Here is a 9,922-nt window from a genome sequence, read left to right on the forward strand (position 1 = left end):
AACGAATACCTAAAATGGGAGGGGCGAAAGGTAGGGAAGGGAACTTATTATTAAAAAATTGAAACTGCAATTGTTACTAAAATGATCTAAAATATGCTGCAAATAAAGTGTTCTTGCAGTACTGCAAAATTATAATGAATATGATTATGATTGCAACAAAGACTTTTATTTAAATTATTTATGTTGATAGTCAGGATTGTTCCCATCTGATTCCCTATAACTGATCCATCGCCAGTTCCAAATTCGAAATTATTCCCTCCATATTTTGCAACTCCCAACGGATCACCTCATTATATTTGTAAGGTAAGTACAGTCAAAAGAAAAAGAAGTTTTAAAATCAAATATTCCTTTATTGAGCAATCGTAACTAAACATTATAATTATCATAGGGAAACAATTTTTTTTTGTGACAGGTGATTAACATGGACATTATATTGCAAATACTATACTAGTACAGATACCTAATTTCATACAAAGAAATGTCGCACTCGTAACTCCGCTTATTCGGACGCTTATTTTGATTCATAATGCTAAATGCACGTTGCCATTGTAATAATATTGGAAAAGGCCAACGGATGGCAGTTATAACATTTTTGTCAAGGTTCAGGCGTTCATTATATATAATAAAATCGTAAAGAAGTTGAATCTGTACTTTTTTATTTTAAAATAATACATAACATTATTTCGTTTCGAGAACAAATTCATATAAATGCCATCTACACAATTTATTGTAAACTAACAAATCAAAATGTATATCATTGAAAAACCTAGAAAATTAGATGTGTTATCCCTTCACCGACAGTTTACTGTTTTCACCAATAATTGTCATGGTTGTAAATGAATTTCATTTTAACGTTAAAAAAATGTTGTTTAAGTTTTAGTTTTGATTTTTTTTACATTTTATACATCTTGCTTAGTACGACATGCCTCAAATTTTCGTCATTCCTTACTTTATTTTTCTTTATATTTTCCAAGTGTCGTCATCTGTACTTTTAAATATGTATACTAAAGTTAATTTATATGAATACCCCATGTCACAAGTAACAAAAAACAGACTTTAGTAATATTTAAACTCTTAGTTTAATGTTATAATTGTCACAATCAAATTATTATGTGAAAAGTCATTAACATTAACATAGTCATACATTTTCTTGTTGACTGTACCACAGTACCTACCAAGAATAAACTTATAAGTACCAGTGTATCGGGTGGGAATAACTTTTAATAGTAATTACTGATCCCCTGTGTGGGGAATCCGATGGGAATATAAAATAAAACTAATCCACCAGGGGATCAATTTTAGGGGATCCGATGGGAATAACTCGATAGTCAAATATACTTAAAAACAATTTAAGGTTAAAGGTACTAACTGGGTGATAAATCTGTTAAAGATTTCTCATAGATGACGCTACGACTAAAAAGTCGTTGAAAGACCAAGTACAAAGACACGACGCAAGCACATAGAACAATTCGTGAGGTCCGTTGGTTTGTTCCGTGCTTAGTTGGTATAGCGTCTGGCACGGTATGCAAGAAGACGTCGGTTGGAATCCGACCGGATCGAAGGAATTTTTTCTGAGTGTTCGATCTTTGTGTTAATAATTATAACAAACTAGTGGAGTAATTTCACAAAAAATAATTGAATAATCAATTCAATAAAAATTTAATTAATTTAAGGTTATTTCATTTACAAATGTTAATATTCTTGATTATTAATTGCGAAGAAAGTAAGGACAATGTTACTCATAATTCGATAAGTAGTAACATGAGGGCAAAAAAATATTACTTACCACCCCGTAGTATATATGTAATTCGAATATTGGACGAAATTATTAATTAGAAAAATGTTTGATAAACACATGCTTCAATTTACTGTACTGTATTTGATTGATCGTAATTGGTTTGTTCTAGAAAGAACGACATATAGTATTTAAAATTAACAGCTTTTTTTACACCTACCCAGCATTTGTCTGTATTTGAAAAATAGTTATTTGTTGTGCAAGGCTGCAAAGTTATATGACGCGAGTGCTTGTTTTGAAACCTGAGCATGCGAAGAAACCCAAAGTTCAAAAATAGAATCATAAGTATAGCGAGTATTGTAAGGCATGAGAAGCAAACAAAACTTGCTGCTGAGCGAAATGTAACTCGTCACTCACTATAGCGATGAAAATGATAGATGAAAGAAGAACAATTGAATTAAAACAAATCAGTTTTTTTCATCACTGCTAGACCGAGACTCGCCCATGTTTTTTTTTTTCAATTTATTACAAGTTGAAAATTTGACAAAATAAGTTTACTTTTGGGTCCGTTCTGAATTTACACCACATACGTTTTCTTCTTTATTTATAATTTTAGGTGACTAACGACATTGTTTTAGTTCTTCGACAAATGAAAATAATCTAATAAAACAAAATTAGCGTAATCGTTGTCAACTTAATGCCAGTAATAATAAGAATAAATTAACATTATATAAATACCTAGAACGAATTGTATTTCGGTACGTGTCGCCAACGCCATTAAAGAAAAAAATTTTTAGTTCGTATATAATTCGGATGCGTTCTGAATGCACCTCATCAATTTTTGATCTTGCCTTGAGTCATAAAACTTTTGTGTAATTGTTGCAATTATTTTAGATTTTCGGCAAATAAAAAATAATTTGATAAACAAAATTACTTATCGTTGTCAATTTGATGACAACAATAATAAGAATAAAATATACCAACCGATTTATATTACATAAACAATGTACGACAAATCGCGTAGTTGAACGTATCATGTTTTTAGGTGCACCACAATCCATTGTCAAATTCGAATTTCAAAAATCTTTTTCACAGGTGGAAGAAATGTTATATCGCGCAGATTTCTAATTAGAAAGTGAAAACAAAAATTATGTTCGATAGTGACATTTTTGTGTTCGGATCCAAAATATTCCCGGAAATAAAGACAGATCCGATAACGAGTTTGCCATTGGAGTTATCTTGGAAGATTTTCTCGTAAGTGGCGCTTGATGACTTTAAAATTACAGTTTATATCAATTTAATACGATCTGTTTATTCGTCTGCTAGTGTTTTGTGACTATGGTTTACGGGTTACCGCTAGCGAGTAAATTTGTTGACGTATTGTTCTGTTATTTGATAATAAGCTCTGAGTATTAGGAAACGTACTTTGACTTCGACTACGGTGAAATTACAGGCACATGGGTCTTGTTTACTTATGTCTCAGGGTGACGGGCTTAGTGGCAGTCTTTCTGATTTAAAGTTCTGAGTGGCACTGCAACACCAACTTGTGGACAGGCGTCTCGCTTACCACCAGACGCGCGACTTGTTCGTCAAGTGGTACAATAAAAAAGAAATGGCGAGCTAAGCAAGTTTTTCGTATTTGGCTACAAGTTTAATCAAGGAATTATGAATTACCCAAATCTTCTTTCCTTCTGTCTACATTCTCTACTCTTCTCCCTGTCCTCTCTACCCACCGACTGATATTAAATAGTCATGACCCGGAAAAAGGGGACAAGTATGTACCAGTGAAACAAAAAATTATAAGGTACCTAAATTCAGTTTAATGTATTTTCTAGCTTAAACTTAGGCAAAGTTCATTTTGTAAGTACGAAACACCCGCCATCTTGGCTTAGCCAATATCAATGTTTGTGTTATAAATTTCAGCCTTAGAGCGGGAAAATTTGTGAGGCCGTACCAACTACTTACTTTATCTCACAGCATTTATTTTAGGCATGGTGAATTATAGAATGCTAGAAGTGAAACACGATCTGGCTCTGGTAACTTACGTGTTTCGTCTGGTACGGGGAATAATATACAACCCATTTTTGTTGTCCAAGGTAGGCTTTATGGTACCTAGAACTAATCTAGAGCGACTTCATAGAATGAGGTTATTTGCAGTACCTACCACACGATGTAGAGTGAGTGAGATGGCCCCCCCTTTTTTTTTTTTGATGTGGGGGAAATCTTTATGGATACCCCTGAGCCCAGGGAGACTCAGGAGTTATGTGTGGACTCTCCTTCCAGAGGTGGCCCCCCTGCCCCAAGCACTTAGGTATCTAAATCAGTTGCTTAACTTCAACTCCTCATTGGACCTTTTTGCATGCTCAGAAACAAAATTCATATTTTCCGCAGGATGCTATCTTGAGTCCTTGACCGGAGACAGCAGTATTAAGTGTTAGTTTAAAATGTAATAACAAATGGATTTAATCTTTTTTTGTCATTAATGTTAATCTGTAATAATTTATTGTTTATGGTATTGTGTTTATAATTTTATCAATTTTCATATTTTATTCACTTTTGCAATTGACTTAAGATTGATTGTACATTTAGCTTTAAGTCTTACTATTGCGTTTGGGTTGACTGTAAGCAATATATAATAAATAAATAAATAAAATAAAAAGGAAAGGAATAAAATAAAAAAGAATTCATTGGTGGCTGTAATACTTGAAGCAAGATGTTAAAATAATGCAAATAAAGAATTCTATGACAGTTGAGCGATTGTTAGCCACATTCTTTATCTCCCTAAAACAAAAAAATGCTGGTTTTTGTAGACAGTTTTGACAAAGAATTGATTTTTACTTTAAGTATAATTACTTGGACGCATGTGCAGAGTTATGTGTAAAATACCAATAACCTCAGAGGGCTGCATTACTAACATCATAAATAACAATTTTTGTACAAAGATTCCTCTAAACGGTGGCAACTCTGTGTAGTACTCTTTGACTCTTCTAGTAACTCTTTCTCTGAGACATATAAATTAATTAAATTAATGGATATATTAATCTGTTCTGAGCTATGCAAAAAATGTTTGATTTGTATAAATTAACTTTGACAGTTTTATGTTGGGCCTCAAAACTAGACACATGAGTGTTAAAAATAAAATTTAGATACGTATTTTTAAAACTAAGTAAATGTTGATTATATTTGTACACTAATATTATAATAATTATAATATAATTTGACCTGAAAACATGTTCGGAAATGCAAGTAAATTTGTGTCTGACTTTTTCACACACTAACCTAACCTATCCTACTGAATGGAGGGCACAACCGAGCAACCAAGATTTATTAGCAGATCAGTAACAACAATGTACTGGTTATAAATGTCATCTCTTGTTAAAAGAAAGGACCAATCATAGAAAAAGAGGATCAAATATTATTTTTGACATCAAATTTTAATTTAGTATCCTTAAACATATTTACAGTGTCACCTTGTATGCAGTTAATTTACAATTTATCTGTAGATCAACTAATATAGATGGAACAATTATTATATTTATCAAATATACCTAAAAAATACATAGTTTAATTTAAAAAGTGTACATTTTCAATAGATCAATTATATCTTTGAGGATCAAGTAATATTATCCCCTATCTTAATACCAACCAAAAACTTAAAAGTTTATTTTTGGTAAATTTATTAAGTTTTGTAAAAAAACATGGAAAGAAAAGTTATTGTATGATGTTCGTAATATAGTTCTGTGAGGTTGTTAGTATTTTTAAACCGGGAGCTGTGAAAGTCAAAAGAAGAGGCCTTTGCCCAGCAGTGGGATAAAATGTGCTAATTTAAAAAAAATGCGTTTCGATTTCATAATAATTATTTGTTTTTAATTTGATGATTCTTTACTCAATGCTCAATAAATAAAAAAGCATTTTTACTCTATAATTAAAAAAGAGCAGATAATACAGTCTCTTTTTCAAGTAGAATTTAGCATGTAGGTTAAACTTATGCACCGCAGTGTGTTGATGTTTTTTGTTTGGTAATAATGAGCAGAGATATCTGTGACTGCATTCTATCATATTCCTTATTTGAATAAGTTTAATTTCAATTAATTTTACAGATATTTGGATGGCTTGTCACTACGGACAGCAATGAAATCTCACAAAAGGTGGTGTCATATTATTTTATCAAACAGAAAATTAAAAAAGAAACTGAACCACTTCGAAATGGTAGCAAGATTCGGCTCTGATAGACTGGTGCAGTTTTACAAGAAGACTAAGAGAAAATTAAAGAAGGAAACAACAAAAAATTATTTGCCAATTAATGAATGTCATACATGTAAGGCCGGTTGAAATTATTTTATACAAAGTCAATTCTCTAAAATCTCAATAAATATGTCATCGGAACTCTTTCTTGTACATATTATATCTAATAGTTATTTTTACAATTTTTTACCATCTTTTATACTAATGGTGATCGCACACTTGTCCGTGACGAATTAATAGGCTGTTCCGAAATGAATTACTTACGTACCTTTAGTTATTTATGAAGTGTTGTCAAAGCGTACAATATCTGTAGGTACATTGTGATGATGAGGTTTTTATTGTCAGTCTTGATGGAAGATGAAGTAAGTGAAATATATATATGTTAATGTGATTAATATGGAACAAATAAAGTGAATATGTATATCACTTTTTCAGGAATAGTGACTCAATCCAAAATTGGTCAACTTTTGACTTATTACTGAGACTTATTAAAAAAGGCTAAATTTTATAGTAAATTGGACACTAAGCTTTCCCTTGGTTAGAATAATATTGTGACAACATCGGGGTGATCCACGATTCGTCAACTTTGCGCGGCACACACGTTTCAGTTTTTGTCAAAACAACTTCCTGAAAGGAAGAAAAGACAAGAAAATCTTCCAGAAAGTCATCAATGTGTATTTTTTTAATAAGATTTAAACGTGAAAATATCCCCTGAATTTGAGGGAAAAATACCCTACGATGGCAACACAGACAAGGTGGCAGGAAATGCGGGTTCATCGTCGGCATTGTCAGGGCCGAATCTGATGATAACATTCGAATTCTCGTTCGTTCGGCGCGTTGCGCGCGGACGGGTGTGCAGTCACCTTAACAGTTCACCTTTTAATGTTTTTATGCAAAACCGACATCTAATATTCGGGAATGTTTTGGTTTCAGTTCAAGCGAAAAAATCAACATTATTATACACGAAGAGACAAGCAGAAAGTATAATTGTTGTCCATACTAAACGATTCAGGCTATTTTAAGTATGTTTTTATAATTCACGTTATCAAAAGGGGTTCTAGAGTTTTCTAAAATGATTAAAGAAATTATTTCATATGATAACGATTTTAAATAATATTTAGTAGTAATTCGCAGAAACATTAGTTTTATTTTGACAAATAATAAATCACTAAACGCCTAATGTACACTCAAATGTAAGTACTAAATATAATTACATGCTTCAGGCCCAAACAAGTATTTTTTTTTAAACCAGTTCATAGACTAAACAAGTCGCTCGCCAGGTGTTAAGCGACACGCCTGTCCTTATCAATTACAGTGCTTGAGTAGCACTGTAACCTTTAAATCGTAAAGATCTGAGAGACACTGCCACTGCACCTGTCACCTTGAGACATAAGTTACACAAATCTAAGTCTCACAAATTAGAATGATATAGAAGGAATCCGGTTCTTCTTTTCGCTCGGAAACTCATCTGATTTCGAGACTACCCGATCGGTTCGATTCCGGTTTGAATCAAAATCAGCACGCAGATCCCCTGAGCTAGATAACCAGTGATCTTAAAGTATGCATGGCGCTAAGTTTGAATGCGATATTTTCATTATAATGTACACTGCGTTTACGTGATCATAGGAACAATATTATCAGATTGTGAACCACTTCACATATGGCATTTTCATATACGTACACGGGGCCGTAGATCATAATAATAATAAAAACGCACACACTCAGCATAGGGAAACTCTGTGTCGCGGGTGCTATGGACACATACATAGACAACCACAAATTACACCCACTCACGAGAAAAATAAATGTAGGCCATACAAATATTTCTCCCGGTCCGGGAATCGAACCTGGAACCTCTGCGGTGCAGTCCGGCGTGGTAACCTTTCGGCCACGGAGGCAGATGTATAATATAATTAAATATTAATATTTTTGATTCTTACTCTTTTAGACTTCAATTAAGGAAACAATAGCCTTAGAAATATTGAGACATTACCACTTAAGTGTAAGCGACAAACAACAAATTTTACAGGAGAGGTTTTTTTAAAATATTTCTCCATGTAAATGTGATACCAAATTGAATTTTAATATACAATAATGAAAATCGTAACCGATTGTGTCACTGTCAAGTTAAGCCTTTTTTAGCGCTTTCAATATTGTTACTTTGCCTTGCTCTGAATGAAGCCACCCTAATAATAATAGGTAATTTATACGATTACTCTGGCATTTGTGAATATATTTCGATGATCCTTTTTTTTGTTGGAAACCTCTTGCGTTTTTTGTTGGGTACCTCAGTGTTGGTCCCATTTAAATTTGAAGAAAATATTCTGCCTCTAAAGATGGCAAAGTAGGGGATGAATCCAGTTTCGCGCACTTTCCGGTAACCGATTTCAATAACACTTGGCAAATAAGTAGATTAAATTTAACGAACTTTTGAGGTCTATGTTTTTTCATAAGAAAGTTACAATTATAATTACTGGTTATCATTGACTTACAATTATATGGACGTCGGGTCCGCGCTAAAAGGTGTCCGCACTTGTAAGGCGCTAAAATCGTATACAGAACGCCAAACTCCGCTTTAGTCTTCATTTGTTCGACTGACAGCGGGATGCTGCGATGACATTACAATTTAAATTTCGAATAGGTTGACTTGGGACATTTTTTTCGTGGTTTTTGTACTAGACCCGTCGTCCATTTATTTGTAAGTCAATGCTGGTTATAAAACCTTTTTCGTTTTGGCTTTTCGCGATCAGCGTCTTGTTTAATACATTTGGTATACCTTAAGTATTTGATAAGTATTAGGTAAGTATAATGCTAATTAATAACCATTTTCTTTTCACCTTCATATTTGGGTTACGGTTGAAGATGAAGAACAGAGTACCTATACTTCAAACAATATGCTAAACGTTAAATATTCTGCCTATTGAAAAATGCAACATAGGCATTTAGAACATACCCTTGTCCATTACCCATACAAAGTAAGTAAGTATATGGCGTGGAAAGATTCGTGAATCCGCCTCGTAACGCTTTGTTTTAGATTTTATTTATTGCATACCCGCTAGAGTGCCTTCTGCTGGGTCAGCGGTTTGTTTGGGAAATTAAACTTAACCGCATTTGGGGTATGCGTGTCTGGTACCTAAAGTTATTTCTAAGGTTTGAAAGATGTTTATTGTCATATTTCAAGATATTATTTCGTTTCATTGACGCCTCGATCATATATGTACTAATTTGCCCACCATGAAACGACGACATAGTTGGTAATTTTCCGTCAGTTTTCTCGTATCTGATTTCGGTGGCAATTTGTATTATTTAGTATTGTGGAGTATTATAGGAAATGAAACCATTTTTCTGGATTTAAACAGCGAAGATGGTTTCTCCGTAGTTGGGATCCAGTATTTCCTCTGATGAGAAATCCCAAACAGAATTATAATAAAATATTCATATCATATACAAAGTGCAAGTACAACGGGAGCAGAAAAATAACCAATAACAGTTTAATAGAAACACAATTTGAGAAAGTGACGTAAAGAACGATTCTTTTATTGCAAGCATAAAAAAATACTTTAATTCGCTCGACTGTTTTAAAAAAATTATATTTACAATAACCATTTTATTATAAATTATTATGCTAAGTCATTGACTTATGCTAAATAGACTTTTTTTATTATATCTAGTGACGGGACGAACGCATTTTAATATTTTAAAAGAAGTTGAGGCTCATTTTTAATTTAAGAATATGTTACAATAATAACCATGCTCATTCAATAAAATTTGTGTATAAGATTTATACGTCTCTGAACACCAAAACTCCGGATTTCGTAGTGGCGTAACCTCGACTGTGATCGCTGAGTTTGAATCAATTATGAAAGTCACAAAAGATGGGGGACGAAGACAAATTTCGTCACGTCGGGGTCACCAGTGTTGGGGGTTACTCGCTGACCGTGA

The 9,922-nt window shown here is 33.0% G+C and overlaps 1 long non-coding RNA gene across 3 annotated transcripts; it reads left to right on the forward strand.

Moving 5' to 3' along the window:
• Window positions 1-2,796: 2,796 nt before the first annotated feature.
• LOC113234958 lies at window positions 2,797-7,164 on the forward strand. Of its 3 annotated transcripts, none has more exons than XR_003310822.1 (3): window positions 2,797-2,989; window positions 5,836-6,053; window positions 6,914-7,164. It is a non-coding gene; the product is annotated as an uncharacterized LOC113234958 (long non-coding RNA). The 3 variants fall into 3 exon arrangements; XR_003310821.1 differs by lacking the exon at window positions 2,797-2,989 and adding an exon at window positions 3,455-3,509; XR_003310820.1 differs by lacking the exon at window positions 2,797-2,989 and adding an exon at window positions 4,146-4,168.
• Window positions 7,165-9,922: the final 2,758 nt, after the last annotated feature.

This window comes from Hyposmocoma kahamanoa, unplaced genomic scaffold (genome assembly GCF_003589595.1).
Source record: "Hyposmocoma kahamanoa isolate Upper Pololo Valley unplaced genomic scaffold, ASM358959v1 86, whole genome shotgun sequence".
NCBI lineage: Eukaryota > Metazoa > Arthropoda > Insecta > Lepidoptera > Cosmopterigidae > Hyposmocoma > Hyposmocoma kahamanoa.